A 20786-nucleotide genomic window follows, 5' to 3' on the forward strand; every position below is an offset into this window, starting at 1 on the left:
AACAGTGAGAGGCCTGCGTACAGCAAAAAAAAATAATAAAAATAAAAAAAAAATAAAAATTCTAGTTTTATAAAATACTTATATTGAAATGGGATGATAGCTGGTATTGCTTCAACATAATCTCCAGTGAGGGAGATTTGCACAAGGAAGTAAGAGGGGGTTTGGATGAAATGAGAGTGACTATGAATTGATAATTGTTGGAGCTGAGTGGTGAGTACTTAGGGGTTCATTATTCTCTTTATTAGCTATTTGAAATTTTTAATAGAAAGTTTAGGTTTTTAGATGGTGTATGAGGTTGTAAAGAAAACTCTGAAATTCTATTATCCAAAATAATGGCCATTAACTCAAAAACATCACTTGAAAGCCATCTACTGGACATTCCCTCATGTGAAAATGCCTTGAAGAAATACAGGAAAGGTGCAAGTCCTGATCTTGCCCTTAGAGAGATTTTATTCTAGTTCCAGAGCCCAGAGATCACACACGCGGAGGAGAAGAAAGTCAGTGTTGGCTGCAGGCGTATTTTACCCCAGGCCTTATGCTTATGTGGTCCTTAGGTTGGCTTGTGAAGGAGGTTTCCCTTCTGCCTTTCACAGAGGAGTCAAGTGAGGCTTGGAGGACCCACACTGCCCATATGCACTCGGCATGAGTGAAAGGGAACCAGGATGCCACTGGCCTTGGGTGACTTGGCACCAGTCTCCATGCTGGCCACTTGAGGGTATCTTATCTATTGGAGTTGTAGAATCTTGTGGAACCAGAATTAGAAGGAATACAATCTAATGAATTGCCAGATTATGCAGAGAAGTATTCCAAGACCCATGAAAACTGAGAGGACACCAAGAGTATGGGAAACCACATGGGAAGGAAGGCTGCTTGGGAAAGGGGGAACTTGGAATGACAGATCAGGGACAGGAAGGAGGACACATATGGCTCAGGAGGATTAATTTTCAAAATGTTCTACGAGGAGGAAGAAATTTCAGTGACAAAAGAACTGTTTGTTTTGGGGTATTTGGTTTTGAATGAAATGTACCAAAACGAATATGTAAAGGAGAATCTTTGGCCAGTGGAGAAAAGATTGGATGGATTTAGCCTTTTGGAAAAATGTATCAGGTGGCCATTCATGAAGACCAGATCGCACATAGTAAGAGATATGAGGGCAGCAATATTACTTTGTAAAGATGAATTTTGAGGGATTACAGTAGCTACTAATCAGAGCCAAGGGATAACAAGTTCTTATTTATAAAAGTGTGTCCCTGATTTCCACATTATGTATACCTGAGTAGCTAACTTGATTAGCCAGCCATCCTCCCGAAGGGCCCCATCTTATTGTCTGTAATACCTATTTTAAATTGCCCACAAGCTGATAAAATTCCACTTTGCACCTTTATTCTTCCTGTCACTTTCATGGTGTCATATGTTGGCTCAGCGCACCTGGGCAACCAGGCTTTGAGGGCTGGAGAAATGAGCCGTTATGGGAGTTCATAGGAGTTTAACATGTCTCCTATATAGGAAGGCCATCCCTTCTCCTGGCGGCAGCCCTGGGATATTCCATGGTATTGATGGGTTTTTCATTGGCATGGGAAATTAGATGGTTAACTTACTTGAAGAAGTAGTATTCTCTGTTTGTGTTCTTCAGTTGAATGATTTCAGTACAGAAGAAGTTCTTGAGGAGCTAGTGCTGGAAGAGTAGCCCTCAAATTAAAGGTTGAGGTGGCAGTGAGAATAAGAGTGGGAGAGGATGCTTTCTCAGGGTCACTTCTAGCAGGTTGGAGCGCTGTGTAGGACAGCCCTGGTTCACGTAGCAGCCTCTGCTACGTGCAGGTGATGTCCAGCTGGCCAGTGGAACGCAGATCCTCCATCACTGCTTCTATGGGCCAAGCCCACCATGTCTCACTCTAAACCTCTCCCCAGGCTCTGCCATAGGAGTGTCCCTGGCTTTAGTGCCTGGGGGGAATTTGTGATACCATACCTCACCCTTTTCTTCTTGCTCATTTTATTTTTACTTTCATAGACTTTATATTTTTAGAGTACTTTTAGGTTCACAGCAAAATCGGGCAGACAGTAAGCAGTTCCCACATACCCACTGTCCACACGCATACAGTCTCCCCCATTATCAACACCCCTCACCAGAGGGTACATTTTTTATAATTGATGAACCTACATTGACACATCATAATCACCCAAGGTTCATACTTTGCATTAGGGTTCACTCTTGGTATTGTATGTTCTATCAGCTTTGACAAATGTATAACGACATGTGTCCACCATTGAGTATAACACAGAATAGTTCCACTGCCCTAAAAATCCTCTGTGCTCCACCCATTCATCCCTCTCTCCTCCCAACCCCTAGCCACCACTGATCTTTTTACTGTCTCCATAGTTTTGCCTTTTCTACAGCATCATTTGGTTGGAATCATGCAGGACGTAGCCTTTTCAGATTGACTTTTCACTCATTATACGCATTTAATGTTCCTTGATGTCTTTTCATGGCTTGAGGGCTCATTTCTTTTTAGTGCTGAACAATATTCCGCTGTATGGGTGAATCTTTTTGCTCTCTTTGCTGCAGCCTCTCACCTCATCTTCCTAAAAGAAATGCTCTGCTGGTTGATGAATAACACTTGCCTCTCCATGTGCATCAGGTTGCAGTGTTGGTGCCTGTGTGACTCTGTGCTCTCCCACAGGGTCCAAGCTGGAGTGAGCATAAGAGATGGTCTTTAGGGGTTAGGATGGGGAATAGATTATAGGACGGGGCATCTTCTTATACCGTTCTCTAATCGTTAAACCTCAAAGCCTTTGTTTGCTTCGGGATGGGAAAAAAGGCATAATTATGAAATGGTGTAGTTCCTTCATTGACATCAAGCCAAACAGGAGAGATGCTGACTCAAAGACACTATGTTTGTGGCAGGAGAGTGGGTCATGGGCCAATCCCTGGGACTAAAAGAGGAAAACAGGGGCAGGGGCGGGGGCGGGGGTGGGGGTGGCGGTGGGGTTTAATTGCAACCTTGACCTTGAAGAACCAGGAAGGAGGCTTGTGGAATGAGGCAGCGCCTTCTCTTCAGTGCGGGTGTGCGTGTACACACATACACACACAAACCCCTGACTCCATCCTGACCCTGCTGTTGTACCCCAGCCTCTTAAAGTCCCCTACTCTCATCCCTGGTGTCTCAAAGTTATTAATCATACAACATATGTTCATTAATTCTTCAGATACCTACTGAGCATGTAATGGGTGTTACGAACTGAGCTCTGATTTGAGGCGAGAACTCTGGAGGGAGCCATAGCTCCTGCCCTCTGGGAGCTCACAGTCTAGTGTGGACTATAGACATGTAAATAGATTGTTTTTACATGTACCATATTAAGTTGAAATAAAGATGTGGTCCATGACGCCTCCCCGGAGTAGGTAGAACTTGATGGGGCGCCAGGTGAATTAGGGGTGTGGGGAGGCCATTGTAAGCGTGGAAGACAGGAGGTCAAAGACCACTGCAGGGGAAGCAGTGCAGAGGGTGCAGGGTTCCAGGAGGAGCGTGGGCTCGGTGGTGCTGGGGCACTGATTCCCAGGACAGGTGAGACGGGGGGTGAGGAAGTGGGCCCCAGAGATTCCTGCAGTTGGGGAGCTGAGGACAGACTCAAATGACTGTCCTGGATGGTTTATTCTGGGGTGGAGGAGGGCTGGCCCGCAGGTGGCCCTGGGCAGGGCTGCTGCAAGAGATGAGACTATAGCCCAGCTGAAAGTTGGGAATTATCAGATAGGAGCACCCTGGCATTAACAGCTTTGTAGGAGGAATGGGGGTGGGAATGGTCTAGTCAGTTTACCAATAATTTTGTGAATGACCAAGGAGGAATTGAAACACTCCTTTCCTGCTCTTTCCTCTTTGTCCCCTTAAAAAAAAACAACAACACAGTTGTTGAAGTTTTTTTTAAATGCCTTGTCTTATTTTGTCATAGTGAACTGGGTTTAGCGAAAACGTTTAAATTTTTATGTGTTCATTTGAAGATGTTGCAACATCTCGGGGTTATTTTAAACATTAAGTTCATAATATTGAAGTTCCTTCTAACCCAAAAGTCAAAGGAAAAATATCCCTTTTTGGGTGTGTGTGGGGGGGGACGTTTGCAAAGGATGGGAGATAATCGTGGGAATAAAATGGGCAAAACACACTTTTTTTTGAGAAAAAAGAAATAGGAAATTGTTTGAGAGTGAGCATTTCAAAGTCAGTTTAACATAAAGCTGTAGAGTGTATCTTTTGGTCGGTTTGTAAAATGAGTTAATGATACACTTAGGTAAGCTTATTTATTCATTACTTTATTCAGATAGTCGAATGTTTGTGGGACATCCTTGTACCTGCACTGTTCAAGGGCTGGGGGAAGTGAAGCTTACATTCTAGCTACTCGCGTTACTAATTTAGTTTTATTGATACTTTTACATAAAGACACATACATATAAGTGAGAGAAGGGGAACGGTGCATTGAAGAACCAAAGGGAATTCAGGGCATCTCTCAAGTTGTCCAGTTGTGAAAAGCATCTAAAGACTGAAGGAGGTAAAGCAGTGTAATTAGAGCACTTCCCTAGCCCTCCTAGTAAACACGAGTTTCACACTACTTTGCATTAATATCGTTTGCACTGTGAACTGATCTTTAGGGGAGTGCTGCCTGGTCATGTCACTGCGAGTGTGGTGGGGCAGAGTGAGCCTTCAATAGTTATTTGCATAAAAGAACTAATTTTAACATTATTTTCCAAACTGTTGCCTGGGCACTTGTACCAAGACGTAGACCACAAAGGTAAAGGGATCTGTGTACAAATAAGGTTGGGGCCACTTATTTATAATCCACATTAGCACATTAAAGTGTCCAAATTGTTCTGCATTAGCAAAACTCCTTAATTTGGTTTAAACCAGCATTTCACACATTTATATTAAGAATTTGTTTGTTTTTTTTTTTTTTTTGCATGTAACACCTCTTAGTTTCTAGTTTGCTGAATGCTGCTTTTAGAGGTATACAGAGGGATTTCTGGAGCCTTTCTGCATGCAGAGGACAAGGCCATGTATCATTCCTCATCTCTGAAGGCCTTGGGCATTGGTGCTTAGATCTTGGCTTTACTGAGTTTCCTTTGACCCCAGGACCCAGCCTCTAGCTGAAAGTCAGCCAGAGGAAGCCATGAAAAGAGAATTGGACATTTCCCCCTGGAGGCAGATACCTTCTGACACAGTAGAGCTGGACTCTAATCATTGAGCTGTGCTTTCAGTGAAAATGTTCTCGGGGTTTCAGAGAAGAAAAGAATAATCCTTGCCAAGTGGTAGAAGTTGGAGGAAGTTGGAAGAATTTTGTTTTCACAATTCGTCCTCTTTTCTCTCTTTGGCTCTTCCTGTCTCTATTTTATGGCTACTGAAAAATTACTTGGTTTCTTTCTTCTTGGATTTTGTTTTTGAACAATTAATAATAAATGTGTCAAATGTTAGTGATAACTTCAAGCTAAGAGTAGTATATTCTGCTCATGTTTGGCTAAAATCTAGTGGATTTCCTGCTGCTTTGTTTGGTCTTACCTTATTAAAGCACTTGGGATGGTTGCCCATACAGACCATCTTCTGATGTTTATGCTCATATAGATGGTACCGGACAAAGTTTGAGTGTCATGTTACACTGTTATCTATATTTTAATGAAATCTTAGGACAGATGTGTTTTTGGCTGCTTGGGGTCTGACCACATAGTGCGATTTCAGCCATATGCATTGTGCAGGCCCTTCATGGCTTGAGACTCCCTTGCCTCCTTACATCCCCTCCAACGTGGCCCCGCCTTCCTGTGGGGATTTCGTCAAGGGAGACATGGAAAACAAAGAGTCCATAAATCTCTCATGGTGAAAAATTGCCGTGTAGAGTCTCTCTCAGATTACTTAATGTGTTTTGCTTCTTTAATGCTGTTCAGATGATAATCTATTAAAGATGTACCATTTACTGGACACTTACTGGGCTCCAGGCACTGTGTTAGGAACTTAACCCATCCATTTTAATTTCATTTCTCCATCTGAAATATCTTAAGTATTACTATCTCTGCTCTGGTGACGAGTGACCTAGGACTTGGAGAGGTGTGTGTAAGCTTCCTCAAGGAAGTAGGAAGTGGTCCAGGATGCAAAAACAGTTAAGTCCTGCTATTGGTGGCAAGCATTTGAGCCAGCAGCTTTTGCTGCTTTTTGGTCACATCTACATATGCCTCTCAAAATACTCCAGAAGAGGTAGAACGTGGGAGCTGCCAAGTGATTTATCATAGGATCCAGAGGAGGCTGCTTGAAGGCAATGTTCCTTGAAATAACAGGCTCCTGGTACTTTTAAAATAAGTTTCTATTTAATTGGAAGGGTCTTATTCATGTCTTATTCAAAATAAGGATTTTGAATAGGTAAGTGTCCTACATAGAGACATATTCTGTTCCAGGGTTCTCTAGGGACCTTGCTCTCTGATCAAGCAACTATGAGTTTCTACCTGTGGGCAGTTACCATCACAGCTCCTGCTGAGCTGGAGCTCAAGCAAGACCATGTTTGACTCTTGAGCATTACTCATTGCTTTAGATGTATGACAACCTTTAATCCTCACAACGTCCCTTTTTCTGGGCATTACTACAGAGGAAGAAACTGAGGCCAAACAACTAGTAAATGACAGAACCAGAGGGTCAATCACGTGACTTTAAGCCACTGTGCTGTCGCTCCCCTCAAACGCAGTGTTTGGTGTCATAAATCCTAATGCGTCTCAGCCTCAAATGTGGATTTACCTGGCTCCCCTTTCTATCTATTTCGAAAGGTGCCCCTGCCCTGAGGAGGACTCAGAACAGAGGCCAGCAGCTGGCACTGGGTGGCCTGTGGGTTTGAGTTATGCCCTGGAGGCACAGATACTTAGTTAGGTCTTAGATTGTTCATCCCTAAAACTGGATAGTGGTTCTTGTCCTCTTTCTACCTTCTAGGGACATTTTCGGGGTGGGGGGGAGAAGGAGCCTTCAGGAGATGAAGGGAGATCAATTAGATTTGTATTTGACATCCAGCACACCTCTAAAAGGGATTTGTATATTTGTGGCTTTTTAGCCAGATTTGTAATTATGGTATTATGAGGATTTGTGTATTATATGGAACTTCTGAACCTTTAAAAATAGGGCAAGGAGAAAAGTAAATTTGGTTGCTGGAGATAAATTGAACATAATGGGCCCATTATGGGAATACATTTCTGTATTTTCAAGTCTAAGTAGAATAAAAAAAGCTCTTCATATATAAATATAACCCAATAAAAATAAATCTGCAAAGTGGTTAAAACATGATAATGGAGACTATTTTTACCATAGAAGTGGCCCATCTGGACAAATATGTCCCCTTTGTTTTTATTCTTATTCAAATAGTCTTTTCATCAGTTCTCATATAAGTCAGGAACAAACCCCCCTGCCTCTTGAAGTCCTATTTTTGCCTTCGTTATACTAGTTCTGAGCTGCTTGCTTCAGTTCCTTCGGCTGTAGGTCATAACTAATACATGGCGTTGTATACCATAAATCTTCATTCATGTGATTACAAGATTTACTGTTGTGTTTTCAGATGGAATGGGATGATTGAGAAGGTGGAAAATAAAAAGCAACACTGTATTACATGGTGTGCCTTTGGTCACAAATAACAAACTCACTTGAGCTAGCTTAAGTAAAAAAAAAAGAGATTTATAATAAGGATACAGGTGTGTCTAGGAACTAAAGGCAAGGACGAAGTGGCCCTCAGGAATGAATAGGAACCAGAGAGGAGGAAGGGACCTCTCTAATCAGTGTTCACAGCAAGCACACGTGTGACACAAATGTCACTAAAGGAGGAGAGAGAAGGTGACAGAAGGAAAGTAGAAATCTATGCAGTGTGTTACTTTACACTCCAGCATGAGATTAAAAAGCAGCTCCACTGTGTTCTTTGGAAAAATAATTCACGCTCATTATATGAAATTCAAACAGTATAAGAAAAGCTATCCTTATGCGAAAATGTCTTAAAAGTGAGTAAGGGGCTTCTCTGGTGGCGCAGTGGTTGAGAGTCTTCCTGCCGATGCAGGGGACACAGGTTCATGCCCCTGTCTGGGAGGATCCCACATGCCGCGGAGCGGCTGGGCCCGTGAACCATGGCCGCTGAGCCTGCGCGTCCGGAGCCTGTGCTCCGCAACGGGAGAGGCCACAACAGTGAGAGGCCCACGTACCGCAAAAAAAAAAAAAAAAATTTAAATTTGGATAGTCAGGGGCAACCATAACTATTTTAACAAACATCCTTCTAGACATGTATAAGGACATCCAGCAACAGATGTGCACACGCAGAAATGATATCATACTTTGCATGGTCATTTACCTGTTTTATTCATTTACCTGTTTTATTCACTGGTATGATATTCTCATTATCAGTAAATATTAATAAAAACTTGTTTACTTGACCTCATCTATCTGTGGACCTTTAGGATATTTACTCCCCACTCCCTGCCCCCAGTGATTATAAACATGCTATGTATATCCATTTTTCCACTTTCACAATAATCTACTTTGAGTAAATTCTTAGAGAAGGATTGCTGTATCACAGTGTGTGCCATTTTACATGCTGACATAGTTGCCAAAGAGGCTACATCACGAGCTAGGCCCATAACAACAGGTACTGTCAGTCTTGGGCATTGTTACCAACCTGACAGGTAAAAAATAAGAGCTAGGTTTTCTGAAGTTGTATTTTTCCATTGTTAGTATAGCTGAGTATCTTTTCATATGTTTATTACTATTCTATTCTCGTGGGAAGTTAATTAATTTGCTTTGTCCGTTTTGAGGTGGAGTATTAATTTCCTTACTTTTTTTTTTTTTTTTTTTTTTGCGGTACGTGAGCCTCTCACTGTTGTGGCCTCTCCCACTGCAGAGCACAGGCTCCGGACGCCCAGGCTCAGCGGGCATGGCTCACGGGCCCAGCCACTCCATGGCACGTGGGATCCTCCCGGACCAGGGCACGAACCTGTGTCCCCTGCATCGGCAGGCGGACTCTCAACCACTGCGCCACCAGGGAGGCCCCTTACTCACTTTTAAGACATTTTCACATAAGGATAGCAACCTTTCATATGTCTCTTGTATGAATATTCTACTTAGTTTCTTATTTTATCTTTTGACCAAAGTGTCTAGATTTGTTTGTTCTTTGTTTTTATTTTTGATTTGTTTTTGCCTTTCGTGTATTTGAGATTTTAAAAATGTTGTCAGCCAAAAGTCTCAGTCCTTGAGTTTCACATTTTGATGTCATGTTTAAAAAGGCCTTTCCTATTTCTGCATTATAAAACTATTCATCTATATATTTTTCTAGTACTCATTTGATTCTATTTTGAGTTTATTCTCTTTAAGTAGAGAGAGGGTGCTAGATTTTTCCCTCCTCCTAAATAGCTAACCATCATCATTTATTAACTAGTCTCACATACCTACCCAGATTAGATTACATGTACTTGGTCTGTTTTACATGAATACTTGGTTCTATAGCTGCGTGTTTATTGTTTCATTGGTTCATATATATGTTGTTAGTCAGACCATTGTTTAGTTGTGGCTGGCCCATTTTGTTTGCTTCTACAATTATGGTGCTTCTTTGCTTCAAATTGGGTTTTCATGAATAAGCTGCTAAATGCTTAGTTATCAGTGCCTCAGAAAACTGTGAACGAGATGGCAACAGTTGAAACAAGAAGGGACCACTTCACAGATGGGTTACAGCAACTAAGGAGGAAAAAAGTGAATAAGGCAAGAGCTCATGGATGCTGATTTTTAAAAAGAATCAGAGTGCAGTGCCAGTGATTTTTGTTTTAAATATACGTGGGGGCAGGAAGGAGGATGTATATATTTCAGCTTTGTTTAAATTCAAAGCCTTTAAGCATTCCTATCACAGGGAAGAGAATAATGTGGTTTTGCTTCAACTGTAACATAATTTTGGTTTTCAAAATAAGTGTCTTGGGACCTCAATTCCCTGTTGGTGAAGAAAATTCCCAGCCCATGTGTTGCAGCGGAAATTCATTGTTTCCTGAGTTATTTCCTTTCACACTTAGTGTGAGGGAAATGACCAAATGTATAGATTGAGGGGTTTTTTTTTTGAAAACTGATGTCTATAACATTACTTGATTCTGATGATTTTTATTATTGTTTTAGGTATCGCTGCTGAAGTCTTCTCAGATGCTTCAGGATATCTTCAGGGAAATCGACTCTACATAAACAGAATTTAGGTGAGTCCTTTAAAAAAATATTTTATTATCCATTGGCCACCCTCTTGCTTTGGTACAGTTTTACAGAGCATTAAAACATTGTCACTTCATACTGTCTTGTTTGATTTTTTTACCACAGTTCTGTGAGATAGGAGTGTAGCTGCCTGGTGTTATTACTTCCATTGCTGTGTGATTTTTTTCTACCTGGTAGTTTGGTGGGGGGGCGCCTAGAAGAGGGGATGAGTAGCTGTTTTTTTACCTTATTGCATGAATTCTCATTCATTCCATATGTTTGCCTCATAATTTTTAGGGTGGGGAGGGAAGTGCTAGATGAGGAATTAATGTAGAAACTTCCAGTAATCTTTGTCCTAAAACCATTTGGTAGTTCCTGGAGCTCTCCAGGGATGAGACACAATTGCTAAAGCGTGAGATGAAGTAAACTTTGGTTACAGATTATTGGTTTTCCCCATCTGGTTGTCCTGGTTGTGGCTGCCTGCACCCAAGTAGTGTGTATGAAATGCCCTGGGCAGAGACAAAAGACGCTCTTCTGCAGGTCTTGGCTGTGCCTCAATTAAAGTCTGACAGGTTAAAAAGAATTGGTTCATGCTCCTACCCTCCAAAACCGTATCATGGCGCACCAGATGTATCAGTTCTGTTCTTGACCAGCTGTGCAAGTGGGGACAGGTTAATCTCTGCTAGTCTCCAAGTCCTTATCTGTAAAATGTAAGAGGTTGGCCCAGCCATGTCATTCCCACACTTTTAGGTTTTGTGGAATAGAGATAAAAAATTTAGGACCAGTTTTTACTAGATATTTTGGGCTGTACGTAAAAAAAGTTGGTAATTGTTGAAGCTGGATAGTGCATGAGAGTTCTCTATTTATTTATACGGTAATCTCTCTATTTTGTGTTTAGGATTTTTCATAAAGATTTTTAAAAAAAAGTTTGGCCAAAAAGTTCGTTCCGGTTTTTCCGTAACATCTTACAGAAAAACCGGAACGAAGTTTTTGGCCAGCGTAATAACTACCATGTACTAACATCATTTCATGAAAGAAGAAATATTTTAATGCTAAAAATGTAAGAATGTCGTGAATTTGTCTTTCGATTGTATGTGTTTAGCGTTGTGAAAAGCTCTTCATTTCCTTCCTCTTTCTTGTTGCTCTGGTGACCACTGACTGTTAGCCATGAACTAGCTCTGGCCTGGTGGTGTTTGAGAAATATTGGGGTGCATGACTGATAAGGGCTCCTCTACCTCTAAAACTGTGTCATTCCTCTGAAGCAGGAAAGAAGTATACTCTAGTTATACATTGGTTATTTCCAGAAAATACTGTGACAGCTGGCATGGTTGAACACTGAGAAGTCAGAAGTCAAACAGAAGAAAAGGGATTGTTATGCTGGAAAACCCAAATAAAAACGGCTCATCCATGTGAACGTTAAGTTTAGCTGTGAGCCACCCTGCAGTCAGTGTAAAAATGAAACTTGACAGTGTGTTGAGCTGTCTGATAAAAACATATACAATCCTCCCTTCATACCACTGTGGGCAGCCTCTGACCAGGTGGTGTTTGACAGATGAGTGTCTGTCTGCCATGTGGGGATGCTGAGAGCTAGGGGTGAGAAGGGCTGAATGTCTAACTCTGGACACAATTGCAAATGCCAAGTGTGAGGAGTGCAAAGCTGGGCAGGGGTCAAGTACATGGTCAAGAGTTATAAGCTGAGGGCAGTGGGATCAGATATATACAGGATAGGCAAGAGTAAAGGAGCTGTCCTGCCCTGGAATCTTCTGGGTGTCTTGGCATGGACGTTGTCTTTTGAGGATCTGCAGACAGCACTTGGTGGGCCAGTCTAGCTAAAGGGCCTAGGCACAGTGGACAGGAAACACGTCAGATGTATACCTTTCCCACAGATTTCAGATCCAAAAACAGCGTACCAAGTGTATTCTTATGCCATGGGTCTATAGAGAATGGATGAGTATGCTTCCTGTTTGCTTCTCCTTGGAGTGTGGGGATGTGTTGGAGGGGTAGGATGGGTAGAGGACAGAGGCAATAATGGACTGAATTATTAGGACAGTGAAATACCGTGAGGAAGGAGGAGCAACAGTCCCACATAGTTTAAGATGCCTGCCTAACCCTGCCTGCTTCAAAAGTTCTGTGAAGTTAACCATGGTCTTTGTTGATTGCAGCATGGTGGTTCAGTCCTTTTGAACTCCTCCCTCAGTGATGTCTGGCTTTCCTGTGTTCTAACATTCCTATTTTCTGGGAAACTTAAATGAAATTTGACAGACTTACCTGTTGTTTTCCCTTCTGTCAATCCAACACTTATTTTTTTAACACAATTTCATATTGTATTCCCAAAGTATAATTTCCTCTTTACTCATATTTCCATGTATTTTTTTAAAAAACATCTTTATTGGAGTATAATTGCTTTACAGTGGTGTGTTAGTTTCTGCTGTATAACAAAGTGAATCAGTTATACATATACATACATCCCCATATCTCCTCCCTCTTGCGTCTCCCTCCCACCCTCCCTATCCCACCCCTCTAGGTGGTCACAAAGCACCGAGCTGATCTCCCTGTGCTATGTGGCTGCTTCCCACTAGCTAGCTATTTTACATCTGGTAGTGTATGTAAGTCCATGCCACTCTCTCACTTCGTCCCAGCTTACCCTTCCCCCTCCCTGTGTCCTCAAGTCCATTCTCTACGTCTGAGTCTTTATTCCTGTCCTGCCCCTAGGTTCTTCAGATCCTTTTTTTTTTTTTTTTTTAGAGTCCATATATATGTGTTAGCATACGGTATTTGTGTTTCTCTTTCTGACTTCACTCTGTATGACAGATTCTAGGTCCATCCACCTCACTACAAATGACTCAATTTCGTTTCTTTTTATGGCTGAGTAATATTCCATTGTATATATGTACCCCATCTTCTTTATCCATTCATCTGTGGATGGACACTCAGGTTGCTTCCATGTCCTGGCTACTGTAAATAGTGCTGCAATGAACATTGTGGCACATGACTCTTTTTGAATTATGGTTTTCTCAGGGTACATGCCCAGTAGTGGGATTGCTGTGTCGTATGGTAGTTCTATGTTTAGTTTTTTAAGGAACCTCCATACTGTTCTCCATAGTGGCTGTATCAATTTACATTCCCACCAACAGTGCAAGAGGGTTCGCTTTTCTCCACACCCTCTCCAGCATTTATTGTTTGTAGATTTTTTGGTGATGGCCATTCTGACTGATGTGAGGTGATATCTCATTGTAGTTTTGATTTGCATTTCTCTAATGATTAATGATGTTGAGCATTCTTTCATGTGTTTGTTGGCAATCTGTATATCTTCTTTGGAGAAGTGTCTATTTAGGTCTTCTGCCCACTTTTGGATTGGGTTGTTTGTTTTTTTGATATTGAGCTTCATGAGCTACTTGAATATTTTGGAGATTAATCCTTTGTCACTTACTTCATTTGCAAATACCTTCTCCCATTCTGAGGGTTGTCTTTTTGTCTTGTTTATGGTTGCCTTTGCTGCCAACACTTGGTTTACTGCCTGATTTGTATGCTTCAGTTGGGTTGCTTCCACCCTAGGGATATTTATTTCACTGCCTTTTTGTTTGTTTTTGGAAAAGCTATATCAAACAACAATGATGACAACAACAGAAACATTTATCTTAAATGCATAGGAATATGAGAGATGATCTGAAATGTTGACATTTCTGGAAGTGCCTAAAGTCATGAATAAATGCTCGAGGAACTTTTATTTTGACATAAACTAGAGGAAGTAGAATTGCTTTAAGGGATCTGGGGCAGTCCAAGTCTGAATAAAATTTAAAGAAATGAACAATGTAATCAATCAGTCACGTTCTGAGCCTCTCAGAAGGCCAGGCCATACTGGGTGAGATGTTGTAGGGATGAGCAATTAAGAATGTGAGACAGCCATGCTTCTCAGGAATAAACATGATGCTTTAAAGCATTGCAAGCATGTGAGGGAGGTGAGAGAGACTGATGGAGAGGAGATGGAGGGGAGCATATGAGAAACGATTTGTTTAGTGTTTAACTAATGACTCATGGTATATTCCAGATTTGATCATAGATGCAATAATCTGAATTTATCTCCATTTTCCCTGCAGGCTGGTAAGAAAAATATTTTAAAACCGATTTTAAATGAAAAACATTATTTTTGGCCCTCTGGGAATTTTTGGTTCCCAGTGTTGTTTAGGGAGGGTATTGAATCTGTAAAATTCAAGGCAGGATCTACATAGCTGTTTGCTACTCTGTATCTGTAACTTAAATGCTATATGATGTCCGAAAAGATAAGTTGTTCCTGTGCTTGCTTTTCTTCATTAAAAATGTAATCTGTTATGCACTTTTGTTTTCCTGCCATCCTCCATTAGCTGGATTCCCTAGGTTACTCTGCTTGTCGGCTGTAGGCATTGCCACTTGCCACCCCCTGTGGGCTCCCTGAGTGGCTGGGAGTCCTAATTAGCACCATCTCACTGATCAGCATTTCCAGACATGTGCTGGGGTCCTTCCTCTGCGGTCTGTACTCGGTAAATGTTTCAGAACAACAACAATAACCATTTCCAGATTGTTTTTCGTAATTAAATTTAATCCATGGGTGTTGTAGAATGTGCTGTTTCTTAAGCTTTTTGGCTAATTATGCTCATCAGTTAATTTCTTTCAAAGTTAAAAGCCCCTCCTGGAGAACTCAAGATTTGAGCCTTCGCTGTGTAAGAATTGATTGGATTTCATGGACTCAAAGGCTCTGGAATACTTGTGCCTATAGAAAATGTGTCTTGAAAAATGACTCTTTTTTTAGCTGTGAAGCCCCATATTCTGAAGATCTAAAATGACCATCAAAGCCTTTCTATTCCGTTTACAACAAGCTGTCCAGAATTGGACAGCTTTCCAGAACTGTAAAATGACTTGTGCACTTGTAGAGTTTAAACATGACTTTACTAAGATTAGAATAAAGTAAACACACTGTGAGGCCAGCTGCAGTCTTCTCCACACCCCACTATCAGGCCCAGTAGAAGCTGAGAAAAATCCTACTGCTGTGATCTAAACAATGGCCTTATAGAGGATCTTTCATTAACCAAAAAAAAAAAAAAAAGTAATGCATGCAAATGGCTAAAAATAGAAAATGCTACAGAAAAGCTTCTAATGGAAAGGAACAAGTATCTTACACTCTCTCTTCCTTCCCTTACTAGCCTTACTTCTTAGAAGCAACCACCTTTTTTCCCCTGTGGGTCATTTCTGCTGCCGTTTTGGTGATTTCCACATGTATAAATATTATGCTTACAGCACCATTTCTCCCTTTATCAGTTTTTGTTTGTTTGTTTGTTTGTTTGTTTTGCGGTATGCGGGCCTCTCACTGTTGTGGCCTCTCCCGTTGCGGAGCACAGGCTCCGGACGCGCAGGCTCAGTGGCCATGGCTCACGGGCCCAGCCGCTCCGCGGCATGTGGGATCTTCCCGGACCGGGGCACGAACCCGTGTCCCCTGCATCGGCAGGCAGACTCCCAACCACTGCGCCACCAGGGAAGCCCCCTTTATCAGTTTTAAAAGCAGTTCTTTGGTGTCTTGTGATTGCCATTAGCTCGCTCTGACCATCCCCATCTCCCTTCCTCCCAAGTCTGATTCATGCTTTTAATCCTCCCTCTGTACCCTCGGATGACACATGCAGCCTCTTCTATTCTTATTCTGTCTCCTAGAGGCACTATTTCTTGTCTACCATCCTCCCCCACCCAACCTTTCCATTTTGGGCAGCTGTACCTTTGAATTTTATATGCTCAGAGTTGGTAATAATTCTATTCTGTTCTTTAATCCCAGTAAGGGCTTCCGTGATTTACCTATAACTCAATTCCGAATGTTAAAACCAAGAAGCAGCCTTTACTCTGTTATAATTAGGTGGCTGCTGTTCCCATGGCAGCCAGATTATGTGGTGGGGGGTTATATTCCTTCCTCTCTAAGCCTGACGTCCTCATACCTAGACCCCTCCACGGAGCACATGTGAGTGGGTTCTCCCTTTCACACGGCACCAGCTGTCTTGAATGCAGCCTCAAGTTTCTTTCTTAGACCCTGCCTTCCCATCCCTCCTGGGAACCCACTTTATTTTTGGAGATCTCACTCACACAGACCCCCACTCTTCAGCCAGAACAGATCTCTCTGTGTGCCGCCTGCCTCTAAGCTGGTGCTGATGGCCAGGAGAAGTTTGTTACTGTTGTTGGAAAAGTAGTTTCAGGCTCTGGTGTCTCTGAAGGGGCAGTAGCCTGGGCTTTGTCATGAGCCACCATCTAATGAGGAGCTGAAGTGTTAGGCACCTCGGTGCTAGAGACCTGGTGTCTGTGGAAATCCTCACACCAGCCCCATGGAACAGATGTTCCCCTTGACATTTCGTATACCTTGAAGTTGAGACTGTGAATGAAAGACCTCCAAGGTCTCCACTGGGAAGTGCTTCTTAGGTCCTGGCACAGGCTGGGGGCATGGTGCCAGCTGTAGTTTTATAGGTTAGAAAAGACGTGTCTCTGTGATGTCTTGCATGCTTTCTTCAACAAACCTCTGTCTTCCCTCCAGAAAATCCTGCTGCTCTAGGAAAATCAGCTCTGCTTTACTTTCCAGCCTCACCCTTGTGGGTGCATTGTGTGGCCAGGGTCTCCCTATACAGAATGACTGGAAATGGGAATGCGCTTCCCTACTTAATGTTCTCTTTGTGAATTTGGAGTGAGAAAGAGGGCTTCATACTCAATCCTGCTGGTAAACTGGAAGTGTGCTTTGTCAACAGTGGTTGTTGATCTAAGGGTTTTCTTAGAGCCTCAACAAGTATATGTCTGTGAGTCAGGTGCACTTGATTGTCTTAATATAAGGTATGTTTTGGTAGTTATTTTAGAAAGATTGGAGAGACAATCAAGTTGTACTTTGAACACTTTATTTTCTCTCAGAATGCCATGGTCTTCATAAATCTTCTGGTATAACTGTATTTAGTGAATGACTATTATGATAATGACCAGATGGATGGCAACTGGGTCCCTCACACAGTGTTGGCATTCTCCCTTCTCTGGGCTGCTTACTTTCCTCACTAAGCAGACCCCAGGTGAAGCCTTATCAGTGGAACCAGCAGTCTCTCTACTGTCAACCAGGGAGCTGGTCAACCGCTTTCTGTGTCATAGCCCATTGATGTGTCGGTGGCTGTGGATGGAGTTCCTCCCTGTTCCCTCTGTTAGGTCAAGGTGATGGCATTGACATGGGCTACTCAGTGCAGGCTTATTCTCCAAGCATCTTGACCTATTATATTTATGCCCCCAGATAAGTATTGAACGAAAGGGATGTCTTTAGAGCTGTGCCTCGTTTATTTATAGAGGAGATATCTGAGCTTAGTGAAATTGAGACTGAATGGATGGGGGTCAAAATTTACCTTGTTGCAGTGGTGACCAAAGGTGAATTTCCACATTTAAATTAGATAGCGATATGCAGTCCAAGATTACCCTACCACCGTCTTGCAGTGATTAACTCTGACTTGGCAATTTGTTATTTTTCTATCGATTGATTGATTGTCAGGGTTGGAAAGAGTGCTAAGCAGAGTTGTAATCTGTATGAGACAATTTTGGTTCCATTAGACAAAGATCACTGATCTTCACAGTTGTATAGTCAAATGATACTTGGGCAAAAGTGGTTTTTGGGGAAAAAAATCTGGGACCATTTAAATCTTGGTCAAAGTTTTATTCCATGCCTAGAAACGTAGTTTCTAGAAGACTGGGATAGAACCCACCCCTTCATCAAGAGAAGGAAATAAGTAACATTTAAGAAGTCTTTTTTACTACCTGATTCTAAACATTCCCCAAGTATGTTATATCATTCTTCCGTTTGTTTACCTCTGAGGAGTAAAGAATGACTCAATCTCCACTGCAGGAGAACTTTCGGCTCCGGGCATCTGGGTCACACAGGATTCTCGGTTCCTTTTGCTGTCCCTTTGGAGAGTTTAACGCAGGCCTGGGGGACAAGCTGTGTGGAGCGAGGCTCTCGTCCTCTCTGGTGGCCACTGTTCACAGAAACTTGCATTCAGAGGAAATACTTTCAATACTCTGAACTAGGAAGGACAGAAATAAAAATTGGCCCTGGAACATATAATGACATTGTCATGTTTGGGCTGCAAGTTTCTGGGAAGAACGAAATGAAGAGGCATCTGTGACAAATGTGCAGGAAAAGAGTCAGTTCAGAGAAAGAAGTAGCTGTCTCTCGTAGGGTAGAGTAGGCTTCCAAGAGAAAGGAGAATTTATTTCTGGGTTAATTGGTGTACGTTTTGCTGCGCATAGTGGAAAAGACTATAAACTGCGGTGGGTTAAACAAGATAGAAATTTATTTTCTCTCACCTAGAATGAAAGTCTGAGGTGGGCCGGGCAGCTCACAGAGCTTGGGCTCCTTCCAGGATGAGTAAAATTTGACACCTTACGTGGGGGCCAACTTTGCACTCAGCATTCAAGGCAAAAATCCTTCATAGGCTAACTCGCTCTAGAACATCCATTGGGAAGATTCCACCTTAGACGCCAGAGTCCTAGTGCCCGGTCAGTCCAACACAGCTCACAGGCTTTTCTCCCAGTATTGGAAGGGCTTGCAGCTAAGTAGTTGGCTCCCGTGTTGAAGGGCGTGTTGTAAACGATAGAATTACTCTCAGCATCCAGATAGGACCCCAGGAGGCATTTAGAAACTGAACAAGCCCAGGGAACTGTAAATTCTTACATCCCTCCCCCGGTCATTCTGGGGCTTATGTGCTTGCTGAGAGGAATGGGAACGGAATTGCCTGCCAGATTGATTTACTCATACCTTTTTATTATGGAAACTTCCAAACCTATCCAAAAGTGAAGAGAAACTGTATAGTGAACTATGTGCCCATCACTCTCGTTCAATGATGATTAATTCTTATCTGGTCTTATATGACATATACCTTTCTGTCTCTCACCAATTGCTTGGAAGCACGACTTTGCTACTTTATTTTTTTCCTGTCAGTATTTCAGTATATGTCCCTAAAAGATAGGACTTAAAAACAAATCTACGAAACTGTATCACACCAAAAACATGAAAATTACCAATATTTCCTTAATATCATTAAATATCAAATTAATGTTTAAATTGCCTCAACTGTCTTTTGTTTTTAATTTCTTTGAATCAGGATCCAAATAAGGTTTATACATTACGATTGATTGGCATGTTTCTAATCCCCTTTTAATTTATAGGTTACCCTTCCATCTCCCCCCTGCCCCTGCCCCACCCCTTGTGATTTATTTAAGAAACTGACAGCAGAGATTCTCCAGTGGGCATGATCCTTTTCTGCCTTCATTTGGCACCATCTAGAGACAATTCTTGATGTCACAGCTGAGGGGCGCTACTAACACCTAGCGGGTAGAGGGCAAGGATGCTGCTAAATAACCTACAGTACACAGGACAGCCCCTCCCAACAAAGGATTATCTGGCTCAAAACGTCATTAGTGCTGAGGTTGAGAAACTATCCTGTAAAATTTCCGCAGTCTGGAGTTTGATGATTGCTTCCCCATGTTGCCATTTAACATGTTCCTCTGTTCCCTGTGTTTTCTATAATTTGTTAAATCTCGAGTTTTGGTCAGCTTCATATATGGGCTTTTTTTTGTTTGGCAAGACTATATCATAGGTAGGCTGTGTATTTTCATTGAGATACATAGTAAATGGTGGTCTCTTTTTGGGATACTGTTGATCATTGATTACTATTGCCTATGTCTTTTAATTCATTAGTGATTGCAAAATAGTGATATGCCAATTCTATCATTCCTCCTTTGTTTATATACAAGAATAGTTTATAAAAAGGAATTTAGGAAATTCCCTGGTGGTCTAGTGGTTAAGACTTGGCACTTTCACTGCTGGGACCCGGGTTCAGTCCCTGGTCAGGGAACTAAGATCTCGTAAGCAGCGTGGCTTGGCCAAAAAAATAGGTAGGTAGGTAGGTAGGTAGATAGACAGATAGATAGATAGATAGATAGAAATTTAATCACAACTATTTGTTTACTCTGACATTCACGTAGGAATGTCAGGATAAATGCTCGATACTTTGCCTTTATTTTCAAAACAATGAGTTCTCTAGCAGCAGCATCTAAAAGTGAACAGAGGGGGTTTTTTCTTGGCTTGTTTTTTTTCTTTTTTTAGTATAAATGTAACTGATGTGTTTCAATTTAATATTCTTATTGATACTCAACTTGTCCCATATTTGACCAGTGGAAACTAATTACCAAGTCCTTTTGACATAACTTGTACTTTTGTATTTTTGTGTTCTTTCTGTTATGACAAAAATGTTACTGGTTTGTCTTATCCATTCTGTACTCCAGACTTGGATGCACTACTTCTCTAAGGAGCCCTGGTTCCTTAAGTATTTAGAAGGTACAGTGTAGAAACTAGAAATATTTATTACTACTGGATTTATTGTTATTCCTGAATCCATTCAGTGCTGAACTAGGGAACAGGTATGGATGAATGTGTGTATATGTGTGTGTGTGTTTGTGTACAGAGATAAAACTCATTAATTCTTACTAATACATCCAAGTGAAATTCAGGTATACAGCGTTTTTACTTAGCTTTATCAACTTTATATCTATATT

The 20786-nt window shown here is 41.7% G+C and overlaps 1 protein-coding gene across 4 annotated transcripts in view; it reads left to right on the forward strand.

The window, feature by feature from the left end:
* TLN2 (talin 2) overlaps positions 1–20786 on the forward strand; it is a 449584-nt gene that overhangs the window by 174984 nt on the left and 253814 nt on the right. For all 4 annotated transcript variants that reach the window (XM_081228039.1, XM_081228042.1, XM_081228041.1 and 1 more), the window contains one exon: positions 10137–10210. The gene's annotated coding sequence lies outside the window, so the exon portion shown is untranslated. The remainder of the gene's footprint in view (positions 1–10136; positions 10211–20786) is intronic.

This window comes from Mesoplodon bidens, assembly GCF_964165515.1.
Source record: "Mesoplodon bidens genome assembly, chromosome: 3".
Taxonomy (NCBI): Eukaryota; Metazoa; Chordata; class Mammalia; order Artiodactyla; family Ziphiidae; genus Mesoplodon; species Mesoplodon bidens.